Source organism: Lathyrus oleraceus, chromosome 5, assembly GCF_024323335.1.
Source record: "Lathyrus oleraceus cultivar Zhongwan6 chromosome 5, CAAS_Psat_ZW6_1.0, whole genome shotgun sequence".
Taxonomy (NCBI): domain Eukaryota; kingdom Viridiplantae; phylum Streptophyta; class Magnoliopsida; order Fabales; family Fabaceae; genus Lathyrus; species Lathyrus oleraceus.
In genome coordinates this window covers 568,779,867-568,800,968 of record NC_066583.1, presented here as the reverse complement: position 1 = coordinate 568,800,968, position 21,102 = coordinate 568,779,867, and the positions used below count along the sequence as shown (strand labels likewise).

The window sequence follows — 21,102 nt, the reverse complement described above, 5'->3', positions numbered from 1 at the left end:
TAATTACTTCAAGCTCAAAGTCCTCACATAATGAACAAGGTGATTATGAAACAAAAGATGACAAGTAACCCGATGAAGAAGATATGAGTTTGTTCATAAGAAAGTTTAATAGATACATGTGGAAGCATTGAGATAAGTACTCGGAAAAGAACCAAAGTAAATCAAGAATATTATCTAACTCCTCAAAGGAAAGTGAGAATAATAATGGTAATTCTAAAAGCTAATGCTATAATTATGGTTAAAACAGGTCATTATAGGTCAGAGTGTCCTATGAAGAAGAAATATAATGAGAAAGGTCATCGCAAGAGATATAGTAAGTCTAGAAGAGCATATGTTTCCTGGGAGAGCGAGAGTGATTCCTCAAGTGATTAAAGCTCAACTTCAAGTTAATAATTGGCCCGTATTTTCCTCATGGAAAATGCAAAGAAGAATAAAAAGGTTCTAAGTCACTCTAAGCTCGATACTACTCATGACTTATCTTATTCTCAATTACAAGAATCTTTTGAAAGTATACAAAGACAAGCCATATATGCTTTCAAAAAGCTAGATTCAAATAGAAGGATCCTTTCTTATTTAGAAGCTAAAATTTTGAAAAATGAAAAGAATATGGAATCTCTAAGGCAATCTATGCAAGATTTTCTAAAACATAAGAGTGAGGATGTCAAACCTTCATGGTCTGGTTGTGAAACTTGTCACATTTGGAAAAAAGAGTCAAGAACTCTTAAAGCCAAGTTGGATAAGGCTTTGCAACCTAAGGTTACTTTTGCTATTGATACTTCTAAATATGATATTCCTTCTCATAATCCTTATAGAAGGTATAGTTTTGTTGAAAAGGGTTCTAATAGCAAAATATCATTTTCTCATAACTTTTATTGTCATTATTGTTGCAAAAAGGGTCACACTATTGTAAAGTACAAATTTATGAGACTTTTTATTCCTAAAGGAGCCTTTCAATGGTTGCCTAAATGCAGCCAAGGTTTCATTAATCATCAAGGACCCAATGAAGATTGAGTACCTAGCATTATCAGTTTATCTTGCAGGATAGATGTCTTGACTCTATGAATAGAGTATCTGATCTCATTTATGGATGCTCAAGGCATAATACAGGTGACATCTCCTTATTGTTTTAGTTATGTGGCAAGCAAGATGGTTTGTGTTACCAAGTAGGTTAACTTTTGGTGTTCCTTTTAATAAGTAAAAGTGTGTTGTGTAATACCCCAATTTTGACCCTAAGATCCCTCATGCTATCTCATCATTTGCATTAGCATTGGGATCACACCTTGGCATCCTCCTTACCCCTTATTCATTGGGTTTGCATTGGGAGAGATCACCAAGCACGTTTTTGATTGTATCATACTTTGTTTTTCATTACTCACTAACAAAAATGCCAAAAATATGTCAATGTATAGTTTGTTGCTTTTGTAGGAAGTGTGTATGCTCACCTATGCTCCATCAAGCTCATATCTAGGGTTTAAGACCCTCAATGCAAGGAGCACAATTAAGAATTGGTTTACGTTGGTTCTAATCATCATATATGGATCCCTATGTTCTTCACATATCATTTTGATCAAGAAATCATCAAGATTTTGAAGTTTGTTTGCCTTCGAAACCCTAATTCATCTAGGTATCTTATGTGACTTCCTCAACAAGTTTCTTCAACAATTGATCAAATATTTCAAGGGATACTTCACATTACATCATCTTAAACATATATGATCCTCCATGAGTCCCAAAAGTCAAGAGAATGTCAAGCTAGTAAGATGGTTCATGGTGGTTGACCAGAGAAAGTCAACTAGTAAAAACTGGGGTTCCCTAGACCCCATCTCCTACAATATTTATCATATGACAATGATTCCAAGATAAACGTTACTCAAACTAACATTACAAATAAGTTTCATTTTGAAGTCAAGAGCTATTTTTGCTTGTAAAGTCATTTTTTATGGTGAAAGATTATAGGTCATTTTGTATGAACCCTAGTTTGGAGGTCAACTTCCCAAGACCATAACTTGCTAAATTTTTATGAGATGGAAGCCATTAAAATTCCATGATAAAATTAAAGATTTCTACTTCAACTTTGATGTTTGGAGGAAGTTCAAATTCAACTTGCAAATTCATGTGCCAAGAGGAAACATTATAGGTCATTTTGGACCATTACCATTGAACAAGTGATTTTCCTCAACTTCTAAAATGTATAGCTCATTCATGCCAAATCCAAATGAGGTAAAACTTATGACCAAATTGAATAAACTTGAAATAGCTACAACTTTGATGAAGGAACTGTTCTGATTTGAAGTCCATAGAAAAAGTTATTCAAGGTGGAAGAAGTGAACATTTGACTTGGGTCTTAGAAAATTTTCAAATATGTTTGATTTCCCAAACTTCCACCTCAAAATTCATCATTACCCAAGCTTCAAATGAAAAAGTGTTCAACATGAAAGTTGTTCCCCTTGATCTCAACTTTCCAAAAAGTCCAAGATCATCTCATTTGGCCAAAGGATGGAGGTCTTGCACATGGGTGCAATATGAAGAACCATTTGGATGATTTTCACTTCCACTTTTCATACACGATTGCATGGCATGACAACATGATTTCAGCATGATTCACACTCATTTTTGGACCTGATTACATCACTTGATGGGCCTACCACATGCCCATGCAAGCATGCAAAGGGAATTTCTCATTTTTGCCATATTTGGAAGTGTGTGGAAATGAATCTCCTTGGCTATAAATAAGACCCTCATTGCTCAGAATTAAGAAGCTCAGGCCCAAGCTTTGAACCTGCAATCCTAAACCCTCACCATTGAAGGATAATCTTAAAGGTTTTCTTTGAAAATCGAGTTTCAAATATTCATCTTATTTGAGATTGAAACTCCAAGAGTTCGGGTTTTTCTTGATCCTAATCACTTCCAACAAGCATCTGAAGCAAGGCCAAACACAACTGGAATCAAGATCGTGCCAGCTTGAAGCTCCATTGAAGGTGAATTTTCAGAATTTTCTTCTCTTCGATTCTCCCTCATTTCTTCACCATTCTTTGTGATTTTTGGTTGTCTGAAGTCCTATCAATGTAGGCAAGAAGATTGAGTTACTTTGAGGTCAAATCGAAGCAACTCAGTTCATGATCCTTAAAATTCAAATCTCTTTATCTTTTTATATACTTGGAATTGGAGAAAATTGAGGGCAAATTCGAGCTCCTGGGCTTTTTTTCTTTAAATTTATGTCTTTGTTTTTCATTTTGGTGATGGTTGATGGTGGACCAGTCTGGTGAGGTCCATCGGAGAAGATACCGGAGCCTTAGCTCCGGTGATGTGTTGTTACACATCTCAGCCACAGGATCCATTTGAAATGTTTTAATCTCAACCTTTGTTTTTTATTACCAAGTCTGCAGCGCGTTTGACTCAGGTACTTGTGGAATGCGCGCTTCTGGCCATCAGATATGCCACCTCAATTAACGAGGGAGATCTGATGGCCCTTGTTTTTTTGAATTTATTTTTATTTTTTGATTTTTCATTTAATCCATTTATTTTGATTAATTCATATTAGTTTCATTTTTAATCCAAAAAATATGGGGCTTTCACAAAAAATCTTTAAATATTTTCCTCATTCATTTTCTGAATTAAAATTATTTTTTGGATTCATTTTGATATTTTTCATGAATTAATTGTTTTTGGGCATATTTTTAATTGTTTAAAAATAATTCTAACTTTTCAAAAATTATGAAATTTTTTGTCTAAGTTCCTTTGACCTTGTTTGACCTAGGATAAATCTCTTGGCCATTTATTTGGTGTTTTGAAGAGGTTTTAAGTTTTGACCAAACTAATTTTAATTTTTATGCATTTTTAATTTGATTTTTAATTGATTAATTGTGTAAAATTTATGTTGAGCCATTTTCATTGACTTGTGATGTTTGACTATGTGTTTGGACCTTGGTCAAGGTTGATTTGACTTTTGTTGGATTAAAATCATTGGATTTAGGGGATTGATGAAATGTATATTTCATCTCCCAAAATGAATGAATGATTTTAATTTGATAAAATGCCTCACATGATCAATTTGTGTTTTCTCTTATCTCCCCTCCCTCTTCATCTTCAATCCCTTTCTCTCCCATCATTTTCATTTACCAATGAAATCTCAATATCCTAAGGCTAATTGCTTCATCAATAAACTTGTGTTAGATGAACCAATACAAGTATGGATGAGATAGGTCCATCCTTTGATCTTTTTCTTTTTTGTGTGTGGTATGTTTTAGGAGTATGGTTCATTATACCATATCTCTAACATGCATTAACACCAAAGTTCCTATTATCCGGCCTCAGATAGTTGTGACTTCTACATAAGTCCAATTACGATTGCTTAACATAGAGCTAAATTTTGACCCAAAGGCATATCATTCTAGTAAGTGAGATTTTAAGTCTCCCCCCCTTTCATGGTATTGTGTGGAAACTTGGCCTTTTTTCTTTCCTTTGGAAGATGTCTTGGTTCAATGACCCATACTTGTGAATAGAGGGTTGAGTGTTCTCCAAAGAATGACTTAATAAATTGAAAAGCAAAACTCCACTAACATCTAATCAACTAACATTTGACTAACCTTTTATTATTCTTGCTTTTATTTTCAAGTCATTTACATTATGTAATTTAGATTCGAGTCATTTACCATTTCATTTGTCATTTACATAGCATTTAACTTGTTTATATTTATGTCATTTTCACTTTGCTCACTTGAGTCATATCTTGTGATTGTATATATTTGTTTCTGTATTTTATTTGTGTTTATGGTCTTAGGACCTTAAAATACTTAATAAATAACAAAAACCTTAAAAAATATTTGTGTGGACTGTTGGATTTGATCTGAGATTTTAGACTTAGAATTATGCAACATTCCCTATGCAAAAGGGCTTGGCCAATGCCAACATTTCTGAGACCAAGTTATTGTAATTTGAGCTTTCATCTGATGCAAGTATTGGGATCCACATGAATTCATCTGCTACAGGGTCTTGATGTAACTGTTACTTTGAACCTGTGTCTAATGACTTATTCTGAGTTAATCAAGGAGTATGTCATCTAATACATGAGAAGATAAAGAAGACTGTTAGCTATGGATTTGTCTGTTTGGATGTGGCTATTTTTATTTGATGCCTTGCTCTCCATATTGCTAATTGCTTGTTGGTATTGCTTGATTCAAAGTCAAAAGGGAAAATGGGTTTTCTATATGACATTCTTGTCTGTTGGATTGCATCTCATTGGTCAGATCTTTTCAACTCTTAACTTTTAATTTTATGCTTAGGATTAGTCTCTTCATCTCCTCTCACTTCTTAAATTTCAAAATCTCCCCCCCCCCCCTTTTAAAAAATCTTCTTTGCTTGTGATTTCAAAACTTATACTTTATTGCAAAATTAGAAACTTTGGCCTTATGCCATTGCATTTTAAAACTTTTTTCTCAAATCAAACTTGTAAATGAATCTAATCATATTGACTTAAAATTTCAAAAAGACAAAAAGAACTAACACTCATTCAAACCTTTTGTAGGCTCCTTTGTGCCTCTTGTAAACTTAATTTTTTTGATTAAAAGAAATCCACTCATTTTGAAATTTATACCATGAACTACGAGGTTTTGATCCCTCATTTTTATGTTGGTACGTAGGCACAAATCCGAAGGTCTTGTCAAACACAAGAATATAATTAATGAATTCTTTTCTCATCCCCATACTCTATTTATTACAAACATCTTTTATACCAAAACACATAGACACATAAAAAAGGGCTCTCTAGGAGTACCTAGGACACTTTGGCTGCTAACACCTTCCCTCTGTGTAACCAACCCCCTTACCTGTAATCTCTGGAATTTTATTAGTTTTGATTTGAAAACTTCTTATCTTTGGGTTTTGTTCGTTCTTTTCCCTTTTCCTTTGGAAACAATAAAAGCACGATGGCGACTCTGGTTTTATTGACGTTAAGTTTATCCATAGCTTAATGATCATGAATTTACCGCTATAGAAATTAAGTGATGACTCTGCTGGGGAGTAGTCCTCAGTGGGTTTAGCCTACTTTTTTATGTGTATATACTTGTATATTTGATGTTTGTATATTTGTTTTGTGTGATATAATCTGCTTGTTATGCTTGGTGATCTCTGAGTGGTGAGATAAGTTCTAACCCGAACTTGAGTGCAATTAAGATAGGAGGATGGTATAGTCATGTTCGACTTGTGCGGAGTAGTCCTTAACAAGTTGGCTTGAGACCCATCTACTCAGTGGAGACCCTTTTGAAGCTATTGATGTCACACAAGTTATTTGTGGTTAGGAACTACTTTCTCTGATTTGGGGTCCGAGAAGCTGAGGACCGTAGAACATTTAACCCAACTTGGCCTATTTAGGACGTAGTGCGGAGGCTGTTCAAGTGTAGACTTGATAATAGTTGTTACGCGATACTACACTCAGACGAGTTTCTCTTGAGAATATTATGGATTGATGAGTCAGTCATCCTAACCTATAATATCCGATAGATGGAATTAAGACTATGGGAACTTTTTAGAACATGATCTACAAGTTTTATCCCTAGTACATTCCTTTGGGATGATTCTTAACCTGACTCCATGCTCGTGACTCATAACAAACCCTCTAATTCTTGGTTGATCCAATTAAGTCTAGTCAATATCAATGGAACTTGGGTGTTGATAAGGTGAAAACCATAATCCACCAAAATGGATGATTGGTGTTGACAATGACTTGATTCATCCCTTGACCTTTGTTCGTTTGCCTTGTGTGTGATCCCTTGTTTGTGATTGTTACATTCATGCATTCATGTGCATCATGACATTCATCATAGAAAAATAAATTTCAAGGAACTAAGGTCTTATTTGCAAATACTTTCAGACCATGGATTGTGGACGAAGGAACACCAAGAAGTACAGTTTCAGATGTCCTGATTTGAAAGAGCTAAGGAAGTTATCATCCTTTGTATTAGATCCCTTGGACTTCAAGCAACATCATGGGAAGCTTTTATCTGTGTTATCTACTGATGTGGTTGAAGGACTCTTGAGTGTGTTAGTTCAGTTTTATGACCCTCTTTACCGTTGGTTCACTTTTCCCGATTATCAGCTTATGCCTACGTTAGAGGAGTATGCCCATCTTTTGGGAATACCTGTTTCTGACAAAGTGCCTTTTAATGGATTTGAGGATATTCCCAGATCTCATATTATAGCTGAAGCTCTTCATCTGAAGAATTCGGAGATTGAAGCTCATTGGATGAAGAAATGCGGAATTTTTGGGTTAACTTCTGAGTTTCTCATAGGGAAAGTTATTGTCTTTGCTCAAGTCGGTAGTGTTGACGCTTTTGAATCCATCTTTGTGTTGCTCATTTATGGTCTAGCTTTGTTCCCTAACATTGATGGTTTTGTTGATGTTAATGCCATTAGAATCTTCTTGATTGGGAATCTTGTGCCTACTTGGTTGGGTGATATGTACTTCTCTTTGCATTTGAGGAATTCTAAAGGTGGTGGGGCTATTGTGTGATGTGTTCCTCTTCTGTACAAGTGGTTTATTTTGCACTTGCCTCAGATGCCTACTTTTGTGGAGAACAAGCAATGTCTACGGTGGTCTCATAGACTTATGTCTCTCACTAATGATGATATTGTTTGGTATGATTCTGCATTGAGTAGCTTGGATATTATTGATAGTTGTGGTGAATTGTCTAATGTGCCTCTTATTGGTACACAAGGAGGAATCAACTGCAACCCCGCTTTAGCTCATCGTCAACTTGGGTTCCCCTTGAGAGACAAACCTAATAACACTCCATTAGAAGGTCTTTTCTATCAAGAGGGTAATGATCCCCAACATTTGAAGCAGAAGATGATACATGCTTGGCATAATGTGCATAGAAAAGGAAGATTCGACCTTGGTCTGCGTAATTGTGTAGCTTTGGAAGCTTACACTACTTGGGTGAAGAAGAGAGCTTTGGAGTTGAAAATGTCATATGCCTGTGAGAGACCTATGTCTATGGTTGTGGCTGAGCCATCAACTCTGCTTAGCCAAGACATAGAGGAGTTGGAAGACGCACTCGCCAAGATGAAGCAAGAGAAGGATGTGGGAAGAGCGGTTCCATGCTTTGAGCCGAAAGCATAAGGAGTTGCAGCTTGAGTCGAAAGACAAGGATGCACTTATTGAGCTTCTTGAAGACCGAGCAATGAAGAGACAGAGAGAGCCAGAGGGTCCATCTCCCTCTAGTATGCCCTAGCATTCCGGTGCTTGGAAGAAGATTATTGATCAGCTTGTCTTTGAGAAGGCTCAGATGAAGACATCCTTTGAGTCCAAGATCTGACGCATCCGAAGGAAGTACACGCCTGCAGCCAGATCATCTGACACCGTTGTTAGGGGATCCTTAGGATGATTACTTTCCTTTTCTCTTGTGTTTTTATTGTGGTTTATGAAATTGTACTCAGTGTAATCCTTCCAAATCATATGAATAAAAGAGATTTTTATGGTCAAACAATGTGTTACTATTATTTAAAATTTGAAAATAAAGCAACATGTTCTTTGAAATTAAACAAACAAAAACATTGCATTTCATGCATCATTTGCATAACAGGTTTGCTTCCACCAGATGTCTTATCGGTTATTCTTCTGTGCTTCAGCCAAGCTGACTCACCGATACAACACCCGTGCTAATCAACCCAGAATTATGGAGCATCTGGAACAAGAGAACAGAGAATTGAAGGATGAGATTGCTTGTCTGACTGCTATGATGGATTCTGTTCTCGCTGCGTAGAATCGGTCTTCACCAACTCCTGCAACTCCTCATCCTCAGAGGACTGCCATCTTAGAGGTTGCTAACTCAACCATGCCTATTGCTGCTATTGAATCTGGTCCATCTATGCCTACCGGATTCCCATGGGGGATGCCACCAAATTTCATGCCTGAAGGGTTTGCACCCACATTTGCTTCTATGTCGGCATCTAGCTCGATCATGTATGTGCCACCTCTAGTTGTTCATACCTTTCCTCGTGTTGAGAACATCATCTACCATTCTGAGTCGTCTGAGGGCCCAGATGTTTATGAGAAGATGGATGAAATGAAGGATCAGTTCCTTGAGCTGTGAAAGGAATTGAAAACATTGAGAGAAAATACCTATTTGGGAACAGTGCAGCTGAACTCTGCCTAGTGCCAAATGTAAAGATCCCTATTTGGGAAGAGTGCAGTTGAACTCTGCCTAGTGCCAAATTTAACAAAGCAAGGTAAATTGGGGAAGGTGCTTGCATGTAAATAAAGTAATTAAACTAAATGATGAAATATTATTGTTAATGTTATGACTATTTTTTTTTGTCTTACTCATTTTTGTATTTCCTATCTTTTTACTTATATGTATACAATTGAATTTCAAAAGAGAGGGTTGTCTCATGCTCACATTCTATTTTTTTTTACATCCATCAAATAAATATCCAACTCCAAATGATATTGATCGTATCATATCTGATGAAATTTCTAATCAAGGAATTGATCCAGAATTGTATAACTTGGTTCAATCCCACGTGAAACAATTATTGATTAGGATATGTATCTTGTGTATTAAAGAAGGAACAAAGGCCACGAATTGCTAAAAATGGATTTTTCATACTTCAAAATTCACCATACTCTTCACAATGTCCACCTAGGTCATCAATCCTAATCATGTGCATGTCCTAATGGTCAATCATATCATTTGCATAAGCATTTTTTACTACAAGAGGACATGTATCTTAGATTCAAAGGAGCCTTGTTTGTACCTAATGGAGACTAGGGTTTCCTAGCAGCTTGAGGTTGCTTAGTCAACCAAAAACTTAATTGGGGGCACTCTTGGTTCCTGTGTGTGTGATGGGCATTGAATATTCAACGGTGGCTTATTGGTGAAGTAAAATCCTAGTTTGGGGTTACACTTGTTGGTGGCCAAGTCAAACCCTAATTTTTATTATGGCACTACCATCCCTTGGGTGAGGTTTCATCTAGTTCATTTGCTTGATTAAGATCCATTCAAGGCTCACTTGTTCGTGGTCTATTATGGAGGTTTCTTTGGTTTAATTAGGGTTCATTTCAAAGTATCATGTTCATCTTTTGCTTGATGATGCTCATTGGTTCAACCCTATTTCCATAGAACTACAAGATCCACTTGATTCAATTCATTCATGGTAAGCCATTTGGTCATTTTCTAGCATGGCATGGTTCATAGTCTATGTTTCTTCCATGGTCGATCCATTGTACATTGGTCTATTTGTGTAAAATTCATTTTCCATTAGTCAATTTGGTCAAGTCCTTACTAAGGCTTATTTGTTTCATCTAAGTCATGTGTCATTCACACTCATTTCACCATGCATTCAAGTTGTTGGTTTCAAAAAAAATTAGGTTTGATTACATGTGTCGTAATGGATTATCAATACCAGTCATTTCATAAAACAAATATCACTTTATTCATTACAATTGCATTACATAGTGTCCATACATCAAAAGAAATTACAAAATGTGACTTTTCTACCTAAGTTGACTTTTGATCAATGGTTGACTTTTTGGTTAACATGTTGACCAAAGTCAACTAACCAACCAAGACCATCATAAACCCTAAGTTCTTGTTTCATTCTTCCATGATCCATCAAAGTCCATAATTCTTTGCTAATTTTCTACAAGCATAAGTTACTTGGGCCAAGCCTATTCCAAGTCAAATTCCAAGATTTACACAACTTTATATTTTGATACTGAGAATAAAATTTGAAATAGGATGCAAGGAATCAGGTATGTATATCAATAATATTAATCTATTTTTTATTTTAAATTATTTTTGTAGTCACATATTAAAGATTTATATTAATTTTATGTATGATAAAAAAAATGGAGTTGATGTTGAAATTGTGGGAAAACTCTCTGGAATGCTATATAAACACAATGTTCATGCACAACCATTTCGAATGTCAAGGAATAAATTGAGTGAAGGAAATGTTCCTAACATGAAATTTTGTCTAATTTCTAAGTGGAGTATTGCTGGAAGGATATATAATCAACCAACAATTTCTGAAGTGGCTTCTTTAATTGTTGGAGATATTGATCATGTAGAGAAAAACACATTATAATGCAGAAACAATGTGGTAAACTTCAAATAAAAGACGAGTACCATACAAGCTATTTAGGATTTTAATATCCCTTATTGTTCCCATATGGGGAAGATGGTTATAGACCGAATGTGAAACATTGAGATAAAGGTCCTGACATGCAAGTTGAAGGCAACTCTCAATTGATAGAAATAGTAAATGAAGATATACCATGGGAACAAGCCACAAAAAGGAATCGACTTACAATAAGAGAGTGGTTGGACTTTAGAACTCAATCGAGACCAAATGAGGCACAAACAAGATTGAGATCGAGAAGAACTTACCAAAAAAATTGGTTGATGGATTTACAATGATGGAATCATAAAGGCTTAGATGGATCGGAAAGAATAAATCAAAATTGAGAGTAGGAAAGTACCATAATTTGAGTGAGTCTAACTTCAATGGTTAACCAAAACGTGCAAACACCTGAAAGAGAAATATGTTTCCTTCATCATATGTTGGTAGTCGTAGATATATGGATCAACTCTACTTTGACGGAATGGAAATATGAAGTTATATTGAATTCCCTAATATTTTCATTACTTTCACATGCAATTCTAACTGGCCTGAAATTCAATGTTTTCTTCGTCCAATGCACATGATCATCCAAACATAATATGTAGAGTTTTAAGATTAAATTTAATGAGTTGTTGTCTTATTTAACAAAGCAAGGTACATTGGGGAAGGTGATTGCATGTAAATAAAGTAACTAAACTAAATGATGAAATATTATTGTTAATGTTATGACTATTTTTATTTTGTTGTCTTACTCATTTTTGTATTTCCTATGTTTTTACACATATGTATACAATTGAATTTCAAAAGAGAGGGTTGTCTCATGCTCACATTCTATTTTTTTTTTTGCATCCATCAAATAAATATCCAACTCCAAATGATATTGATCGTAGCATATCTGATGAAATTTCTAATCAAGGAATTGATCCAGAATTGTATAACTTGGTTCAATCCCACATGAAACAATTATTGATTAGGATATGTATCTCGTGTATTAAAGAAGGAACAAAGGCCACAAATTGCTAAAAATGGATTTGTCATACCCAAAAATTCACCATACTCTTCACAATGTCCACCTAGGTCATCAATCATAATCATGTCCATGTCCTAATGGTCAATCATATCATTTGCATAAGCATTTTTTACTACAAGAGGACATGTATCTTAGATTCAAAGCATTCTTGTTTGTACCTAATGGAGACTAGGGTTTCCTAGCAGCTTGAGGCTGCTCAGTCAAATAAAACCTTAATTGGGGGCACTCTTGGTTCCTGTGTGTGTGACGGGCATTGAATATTCAACCGTAGCTTATTAGTGAAGTAAAATCCTAGTTTGGGGTTCCACTTGTTGGTGGCCAAGTCAAAACCTAATTTTGATTATGGCACTACCATCCCTTGGGTGAGGTTTCATCTAGTTCATTTGCTTGATTAAGATCCATTCAAGACCCACTTGTTCATGGTCTATTATGGAGGTTTCTTTGGTTTAATTAGGGTTCATTTCAAAGTGTCACATGTTCATATTTTTCTTTATGATTCTCATTGGTTCAACCCTATTTCCATAGAACTACAAGATCCACTTGATTCAATTCATTCATGGCAAGTCATTTGGTCATTTTCTAGCATGGCATGGTTCATAGTATATGTTTCTTCCATGGTCTATCCATTGTACATTGGTCTATTTGTGTTAAATTCATTTTCCACTAGTCCATTTGGTCAAGTTCTTACTAAGGCTTATTTGTTTCATCTAAGTCATGTGTCATTCACACTCATTTCACCATGCATTCAAGTTGTTGGTTTAAAAAAAAATTAGGTTTGATTACATGTGTCGTAATGGATTATCAATACCAGTCATTTCATAAAACAAATATCACTTTATTCATTACAAATACATTACATAGTGTCCATACATCAAAAGAAATTACAAAATGTGACTTTTCTACCTAAGTTGACTTTTGATCAATGGTTGACTTTTTGGTTAACATGTTGACCAAAGTCAACTAACCAACCAAGACCATCATAAACCCTAAGTTCTTGTTTCATTCTTCCATGATCCATCAAAGTCCATAATTCTTTGCTAATTTTCTACAAGCATAAGTTGCTTGGGCAAAGCCTATACCAAGTCAAATTCCAAGATTTGCACAACTTTATATTTTGATACTGAGTATAAAATTCGAAATAGGAATTAAGGAATCAGGTATGTGTATCAATAATATTAATCTATTTTTTATTTTAAATTATTTTTGTAGTCACATATTAAAGATTTATATTAATTTTATGTATGATAAAAAAAATGGAGTTAATGTTGAAATTGTGGGAAAACTCTCTAGAATGCTATATAAACACAACGTTCATGCACAACCATTTCGAATGTCAATGAATAAATTGAGTGAAGGAAATGTTCCTAACATTAAATTTTGTCTAATTTCTAAGCGGAGTATTGCTGGAAGGATATATAATCAACCAACAATTTCTGAAGTGGCTTCTTTAATTGTTGGAGATATTGATCATGTAGAGAAAAAAACATTATAATGCAGAAACAATGTGGTAAACTTCAAATAATAGATGAGTACCATAAAAGCTATTTAAGATTTTAATATCCCTTATTGTTCCCATATGGGGAAGATGGTTATAGACCGAATGTGAAACATTGAGATAAAGGTCCTGACATGCAAGTTGAAGGCAACTCTCAATTGATAGAAATAGTAAATGAAGATATACCATGGGAACAAGCCACAAAAAGGAATTGACTTACAATAAGAGAGTGGTTGGACTTTAGAACTCAATCGAGACCAAGTGAGGCACAAACAAGATTGAGATTGAGAAGAATTTACCAAAAAAATTGGTTGATGGATTTACAATGATGGAATCATAAAGGCTTAGATGGATCGGAAAGAATAAATAAAAATTGAGAGTTGGAAAGTATCATAATTTGAGTGAGTCTAACTCCAATGGTTAAACAAAAGGTGCAAACACATGTAAGAGAAATGTGTTTCCTTCATCATATGTTGGTAGTCGTAGATATATGGATCAACTCTACTTTGACGGAACGGAAATATGAAGTTATATTAGATTCCCTAATATTTTCATTACTTTCACATGCAATTCTAACTTGCCTGAAATTCAATGTTTTCTTCGTCCAATGCACATGATCATCCAAACATAATATGTAGAGGTTTAAGATTAAATTTAATGAGTTGTTGTCTTATTTAACAAAGCAAGGTACATTGGGGAAGGTGATTGCATGTAAATAAAGTAACTAAACTAAATGATGAAATATTATTGTTAATGTTATGACTATTTTTATTTTGTTGTCTTACTCATTTTTGTATTTCCTATGTTTTTACACATATGTATACAATTGAATTTCAAAAGAGAGGGTTGTCTCATGCTCACATTCTATTTTTTTTTTTGCATCCATCAAATAAATATCCAACTCCAAATGATATTGATCGTAGCATATCTGATGAAATTTCTAATCAAGGAATTGATCCAGAATTGTATAACTTGGTTCAATCCCACTTGAAACAATTATTGATTAGGATATGTATCTCGTGTATTAAAGAAGGAACAAAGGCCACGAATTGCTAAAAATGGATTTGTCATACCGGAAAATTCACCATACTCTTCACAATGTCCACCTAGGTCATCAATCATAATCATGTCCATGTCCTAATGGTCAATCATATCATTTGCATAGGCATTTTTTACTACAAGAGGATAGGTATCTTAGATTCAAAGCATTCTTGTTTGTACCTAATGGATACTAGGGTTTCCTAGCAGCTTGAGGCTGCTCAGTCAAATAAAACCTTAATTGGGGGCACTCTTGGTTCCTGTGTGTGTGACGGGCATTGAATATTCAACGGTGGCTTATTAGTGAAGTAAAATCCTAGTTTGGGGTTCCACTTTTTGGTGGCCAAGTCAAAACCTAATTTTGATTATGACACTACCATCCCTTGGGTGAGGTTTCATCTAGTTCATTTGCTTGATTAAGATCCATTCAAGACCCACTTGTTAATGGTCTATTATGGAGGTTTCTTTGGTTTAATTAGGGTTCATTTCAAAGTGTCACATGTTCATATTTTGCTTGATGATTCTCATTGGTTCAACCCTATTTCCATAGAACTACAAGATCCACTTGATTCAATTCATTCATGGCAAGTCATTTGGTCATTTTCTAGCATGGCATGGTTCATAGTCTATGTTTATTCCATGGTCTATCCATTGTACGTTGGTCTATTTGTGTAAAATGCATTTTCCATTAGTCAATTTGGTGAAGTCTATACTAAGGCTTATTTGTTTCATCAAAGTCATGTGTCATTCACACTCATTTCACCATGTATTCAAGTTGTTTGTTTTAAATAAAAAAATAGGTTTGATTACATGTGTTGTAATGGATTATTAATACCAGTCATTTCATAAAACAAATATCACTTTATTCATTACAATTACATTACATAGTGTCCATACATCAAAAGAAATTACTAAATGTGACTTTTCTACCGAAGTTGACTTTTGATCAATGGTTGACTTTTTGGTTAACATGTTAACCAAGGTCAACTAACCAACCAAAACCATCATAAACCCTAAGTTCTTGTTTCATTCTTCCATGATCCATCAAAGTCCATAATTCTTTGCTAATTTTCTACAAGCATAAGTTACTTGGCAAAGCCTTAATTTCCATCATAGGTTATGTGTGTCTCCTACAAAACGAAGCCATAACACATTAAGCATATTAAACATTGTCTAACATTCAATTGACAATGCATACACATCTTTCCAAATAGGATCATGGCACATCAAGCAACTAGGCCTAACATACAATGCAGGCAACCATCGTGCCTAGCATAATAAGCTTACAATAGGCCTGCCATTTACCAAACATATGCAAAGCAATGCACAACCAAGCAGGCCATCCAAATATGATCAAGGCAATAACAAACAGACCTTCAATATTGCATACATCAACCAAGCAAAATTGCATACTACATCAATAGATTGCTGCCATACTAAGTTAATAAAACAATCAATCAGTTTATAACATAACAACAATTGACAAAGTAATCAAAATTCAACCAAAACATTGCATTAACAACATTGTAAAACCAACAGTTCACCCTACAAAACAAACTTGCATCAAGCCTAAAGCATGTCTGCAACATACAAAATCATGGCCATGGTACTAAATACAGCAAGGCAATTCAGCAGCACACATTAACAAACCTTAACGATCCTGCAATACAAACTCAAACCTGCAGCAAGCATAAATTCCACACAAAATCATGGAGCTGCAACAAGACATCATATAACCTGTAGCAAAAAATTATCACAACCCACACCAATCATCACATTAGCAACCACATGGCATTGGATTTACATGAATTCGGTAATGCATCATTCACAACACAAAATTAGCTAACCTATAACTAAGCAGCGGGGTTAACAAACCATAACAACACATTGCAGTTTACACCAACCTAAACTTTCATAACCATTAACAACCAAAATAGTTCATTAACCACCATCTAACCAACCTAGTTGAATGAATAACATAACTTGCAGCAAATTGAAATCGAGAAAAACATTTTTTGTCTCAACCACATCAACTAACCATAATTTGTCCTAACTAATTAACCTAACTACCTCAGTTCAGTTATAACTAACTGAGCTAACTAGTGGCCTCAAAATCCTCAAAATTCAGTTGCACTAACCGAGTTCATAACTGAACTCACCAATTCAGATAACACCAACTAGCTACCTATAAAAATTTGTGACCTTCACCCATTTTGACCCTCCTCTTCTATCTCATAATTTCTCAATTTCATCATTCATTCAATCCTCTTCACCGTCTCGGAATCACAAAACTCACTCTCAATCATTCTCACCATCATCACCTTCAACATATAACTCAATCACTCACCCTCGTCCAATTGTCTATATTTGCAAAATCAGAACCTCTCCCAATCATTCATCTCGAATCCTCTCTCATCACTCACTCACACCAGAATAACGGCAAGAAACCTCAGAAGAATTGGTGAAAAAGAAGATAGAAACAGGTTAAGAAAGAATCGAGGAAGAGAACTCGCGCTCACCTGAGTATAGTTCATGCGTTTTCCTTCACTTTATTCAAAGCTCAATCTTCAATCTTCATCAATATCGTTATCTTCATCTTCTCCGGCAGGTGGGTCACTTTTTCTCCTTATTTTGCTTCGAATCAATTACCATCATATAGATTAGCATGTGAGGAATCAAAGCCTTAACCTAGGGATTTTGATTCCTCCATTGGAGGATTTAATTATGGATTTAAGATTTAGGGTTCTTGAGGTAAACGACTCGGTTCGGTTTATCGTTTAGAGATTGGTAGAAAATGATGAGGGATTCGATTAGAGGGAATTGAGAGGAAGAGTTTGATATCCGAATTTTTTATTTATGGAAAATCTCCGCCGCTGAGGAAGCCTCTAACACGGTGGAGATGGTGACTGTGATGTGTGTTGAATTGTAATTCCTTGTGTCGAAGTAGGTTGCTCGACAGAAACAAGTAAGTGTCGAACCACCTAGTGTGTTGAGTTGTGTTAGTGTGTTGAAGTGTCGAAGCATGTTGCTTCACACATGATTTTGACTTAGGCCTATTTTAGTAGTGTTAACTATTTTGGACTTTTATAGTTTTGGGCTTTGGCTTGAGGTCCAAGTTAACCTAAATCTATAAATAGAGGGAGTAACACTTATTTTTGTAATGAAGTGAATAAAGCATTCATAAAATTGTATTCACAGTATTTTGCAGTTGCAAAGTGAATAAGAAGTTTTCCACAGTTTGTGGACAGAGAGAAACTCTATAGAATTTTATTACTCTTCTCCTTCATTGCAAAATATTTGTCAAAATTGACAAAGGAAGAGCTTCAAGGGACGCTTGAATCTCATGAACAAAGAATGGATGAAAGAGTTGCAGGAAAGTCAAAGAGTGATATGGCTTTGCAGGCTTAATTAGCAAAAGAAAGAAAAGCCAAAGGAAGCTATAATGGCTACAAAGGCAGAGGAGGTTACAACAATTCAACTGGTCGAAATCAGCAAGAAGAAAACAGATCGAATCAGAGAAAAACTGGAACAAAGGAAACCAAAGAGGTGGTGTTGCAGGTAGAGGAAGAGGTGGTGGTCAAAAGGCAGACAAGAGTCACATTCAGTGTTACAATTGTCAAAGGTATGGTCACTATTCTAGTGATTGTCCAGAAAAGCAGAAGAATCAAGAAACTTATGCAAAGGTGGCGAAACATGAAGAAGAAGAGACGTTGTTGATGGTTACAAGAGATGAAGAGAGATTCAATGACCAGTGGTACTTGGACTCAAGATGATCATCACACATGTCTGGAAGAAAAGATTGGTTTGTCAACATAAATCCCTCAATGAAGAACATGGTGATATTTGCAAATGATAACACTCTAGCAGCTGAAGGTGTTGGTGATGTTCTGATTGAAGGAGAATTGCCATTCAAGGCGTAGCGGAATTTAAAATTTCTCCATTTAGTGATCCTTACGAATGGGCATGATCAGTGATAGAATTGTTACCTCTTATGGCGATTCAAACCTTTGGTGCAGATTTCTTGTAACAATCAAAACCTTGGATACAAATCCACGGAGCGATCACGAACGTTGAACGATGACAACGTCTCTACTCAGTCCACACGAACGGATTCCTTCAATCTCAGTGCTAGCTGGTACGAATGAAGGCTTTGAGTGAGAGAGAGAGAGAGGGAAATGAAATTCCAAGTCTTCACTTGAGTTGAGTCTTAGTGACAATGCTTCTACCCAAGGGTTCTATTTATAGAACCACTTGTGTGGGCTTCAAGCTAAAAAAGCCCACTTAAGTGTATTTTGGCCCATATCTCATAATATGCCAAAATCACTTAAGTATTTGGTACCTTACCATATTTCGTCTCCCACTTACGTGCACCGTACCTTACGGTGTTTCTTAGTTACTCTAATTCTCATCAATTCGTCCTTGTGTGTGACCCTGTAGGTTTTCACGACGTTGGCAATTATATTAAATCACGCATTTAACATAATAAACAGTGAGCGGTATCTAGCAACACATCACTGCTACCCAAGTCACGAAAATGTCATGTGATCTGACAAAACCTCCTATGATAATAATTATGTGTATAATTACCCCTTTGCCCTTTTATCTATATTGAACACAAGGTATAGACCGTGTCATCCTTGTCCAGTTCAATATTGGGCCCATAGACATTTATCCTGTTACGCAGGATGGGCAAATTCCATCTAGGTCACTCATGTCCCTCAGCATGCTTTGTGGAGTACCCATCAACTGTCTTTATGGTTATCCAGTTACGGACAACGTTGGATCAGCAACAAAGCACTTGACTCTACATCTAGGATCCATAGTGGTTTCAGGTCGAAGAGTGGTATACACCATTATCACCATGAGAATAACTTATGACACTTTGCATAACTTTCTATATAGTATTCTCATAGCGGGTCAATCCGGTATAAATATTACTCTTAATATTCATACCTATGTTTAAGACTTGATAACTCTTTATCCGTGATCCATGAGATGTGATCATCAGTCTACAAACATAATAGTCTTAATGCTTTAATGTTATCCCACTTCACAATAAAGCTCGACTAAGGATACTTTAAGAATAGTGTCCTTATGTTTAATGTGATCTCATGATTAAGTCATACTTGATACATTAAACGGACTAGATATTCTAGGGACTTTATTAAACAAACATAATAAAGAAAAAGCCTTTTTATTATTAATAAATAATTTGATACAAGTACCAAAAGTATTGGCCTCTAGGGCTTACACCAACACTGATTATGAGGAAAGATGGCAAGAGGTCAAAGACAAGATGTCGATCAAAGATAAGATGATGAGAGTTCTCTACTCAAATGCAAGATTGATATTGAAGGCTCCAATGTCTCAGAATAGAACCTTCAAGATTGAGCTTAATGTGATGGAGCATAAGTGCCTTGCAACAGCAGCCAACGGAGATGAATGGATATAGCAGTATAGACTTGGCCATCTCAACTTAAAAGACATCTGATATTTAAAGAGAATAAATATGGTTTCAGGATTACCAGAAATCGACATTCCAAACGAAGTGTGTGAAGAATGTGTGTAGGCAAAGCAACATAAGAACAACTTTAGTAAGGATGCAGAAAGCATGTCGAAGGCAATTCTTGAAGTCATATACTCTGATGTATGTGGTCCTCTCCAGGTGGATTCAATTGGAGGTAACAAATACTTTGTTACATTCATAGATGATTCCAGTCAAAAACTATGGTCTTACCTGATCAAGAAGAAAAGTGAAGTGATAGAGGTATTTGCCAAGTTCAAATTTATGGTCGAAAGACAGAGCAGTCGAAAGATCAAGATTTTGAGGACTGGTGGTGGTGGGGAATATGTGTTGAAAGACTTCGATGCATTATGTGTGAAAGAAGGGATTTTGCATGAGGTGGTGTCACCCTACACTCCACAGCAGAATGAAGTCACAGAAAGGAAGAATATAACCATCATGAATATGGTTAGAAGTATGTTGAAAGGAAAGCATCTACCCAAAGAATTATGGGGAGAAGTTATGTCGACTGCGACATATATCCTGAACAGATGTCCGACGAAGAATCTAGAAGGAATCACGTCACAAGAATGTTGGTCTGGAGTCAAGCCTAGCTTGAGTCATCTGAGAGTGTTTGGATCTATAACACATAGACATATGCCAGATCAGTTGGGAAGAAAACTTGATGACAAGTCGAATCAAAAGATCCTGATATGATATCATTTGACTGGAGAATACAAGTTATTTGACCTAGTGAATAAGCAAGTGGTGATCAGTAGGGACGTAATCATAGATGAGCTTAAGGAGTGGGATTGGAATGAGAATGTCAAGAAATATTCAGTGAGAATCATTTGTGACGAACCAACTAGTGAAGTCGAAAGAGAAGTTCGACAGGAAGAAGTCAGAGGTGAAGCA

General features: G+C 35.5%; 1 long non-coding RNA gene across 1 annotated transcript; it reads right to left on the bottom strand.

Annotated features, from left to right (window-relative positions):
* Nucleotides 1–15,525: 15,525 nt before the first annotated feature.
* On the bottom strand, nt 15,526–17,880 carry LOC127086529 (uncharacterized). Its single transcript, XR_007789500.1, has 2 exons — nt 17,204–17,880; nt 15,526–15,814 (listed from the first exon to the last, which is right to left on the bottom strand). It is a non-coding gene; the product is annotated as an uncharacterized LOC127086529 (long non-coding RNA).
* Nucleotides 17,881–21,102: the final 3,222 nt, after the last annotated feature.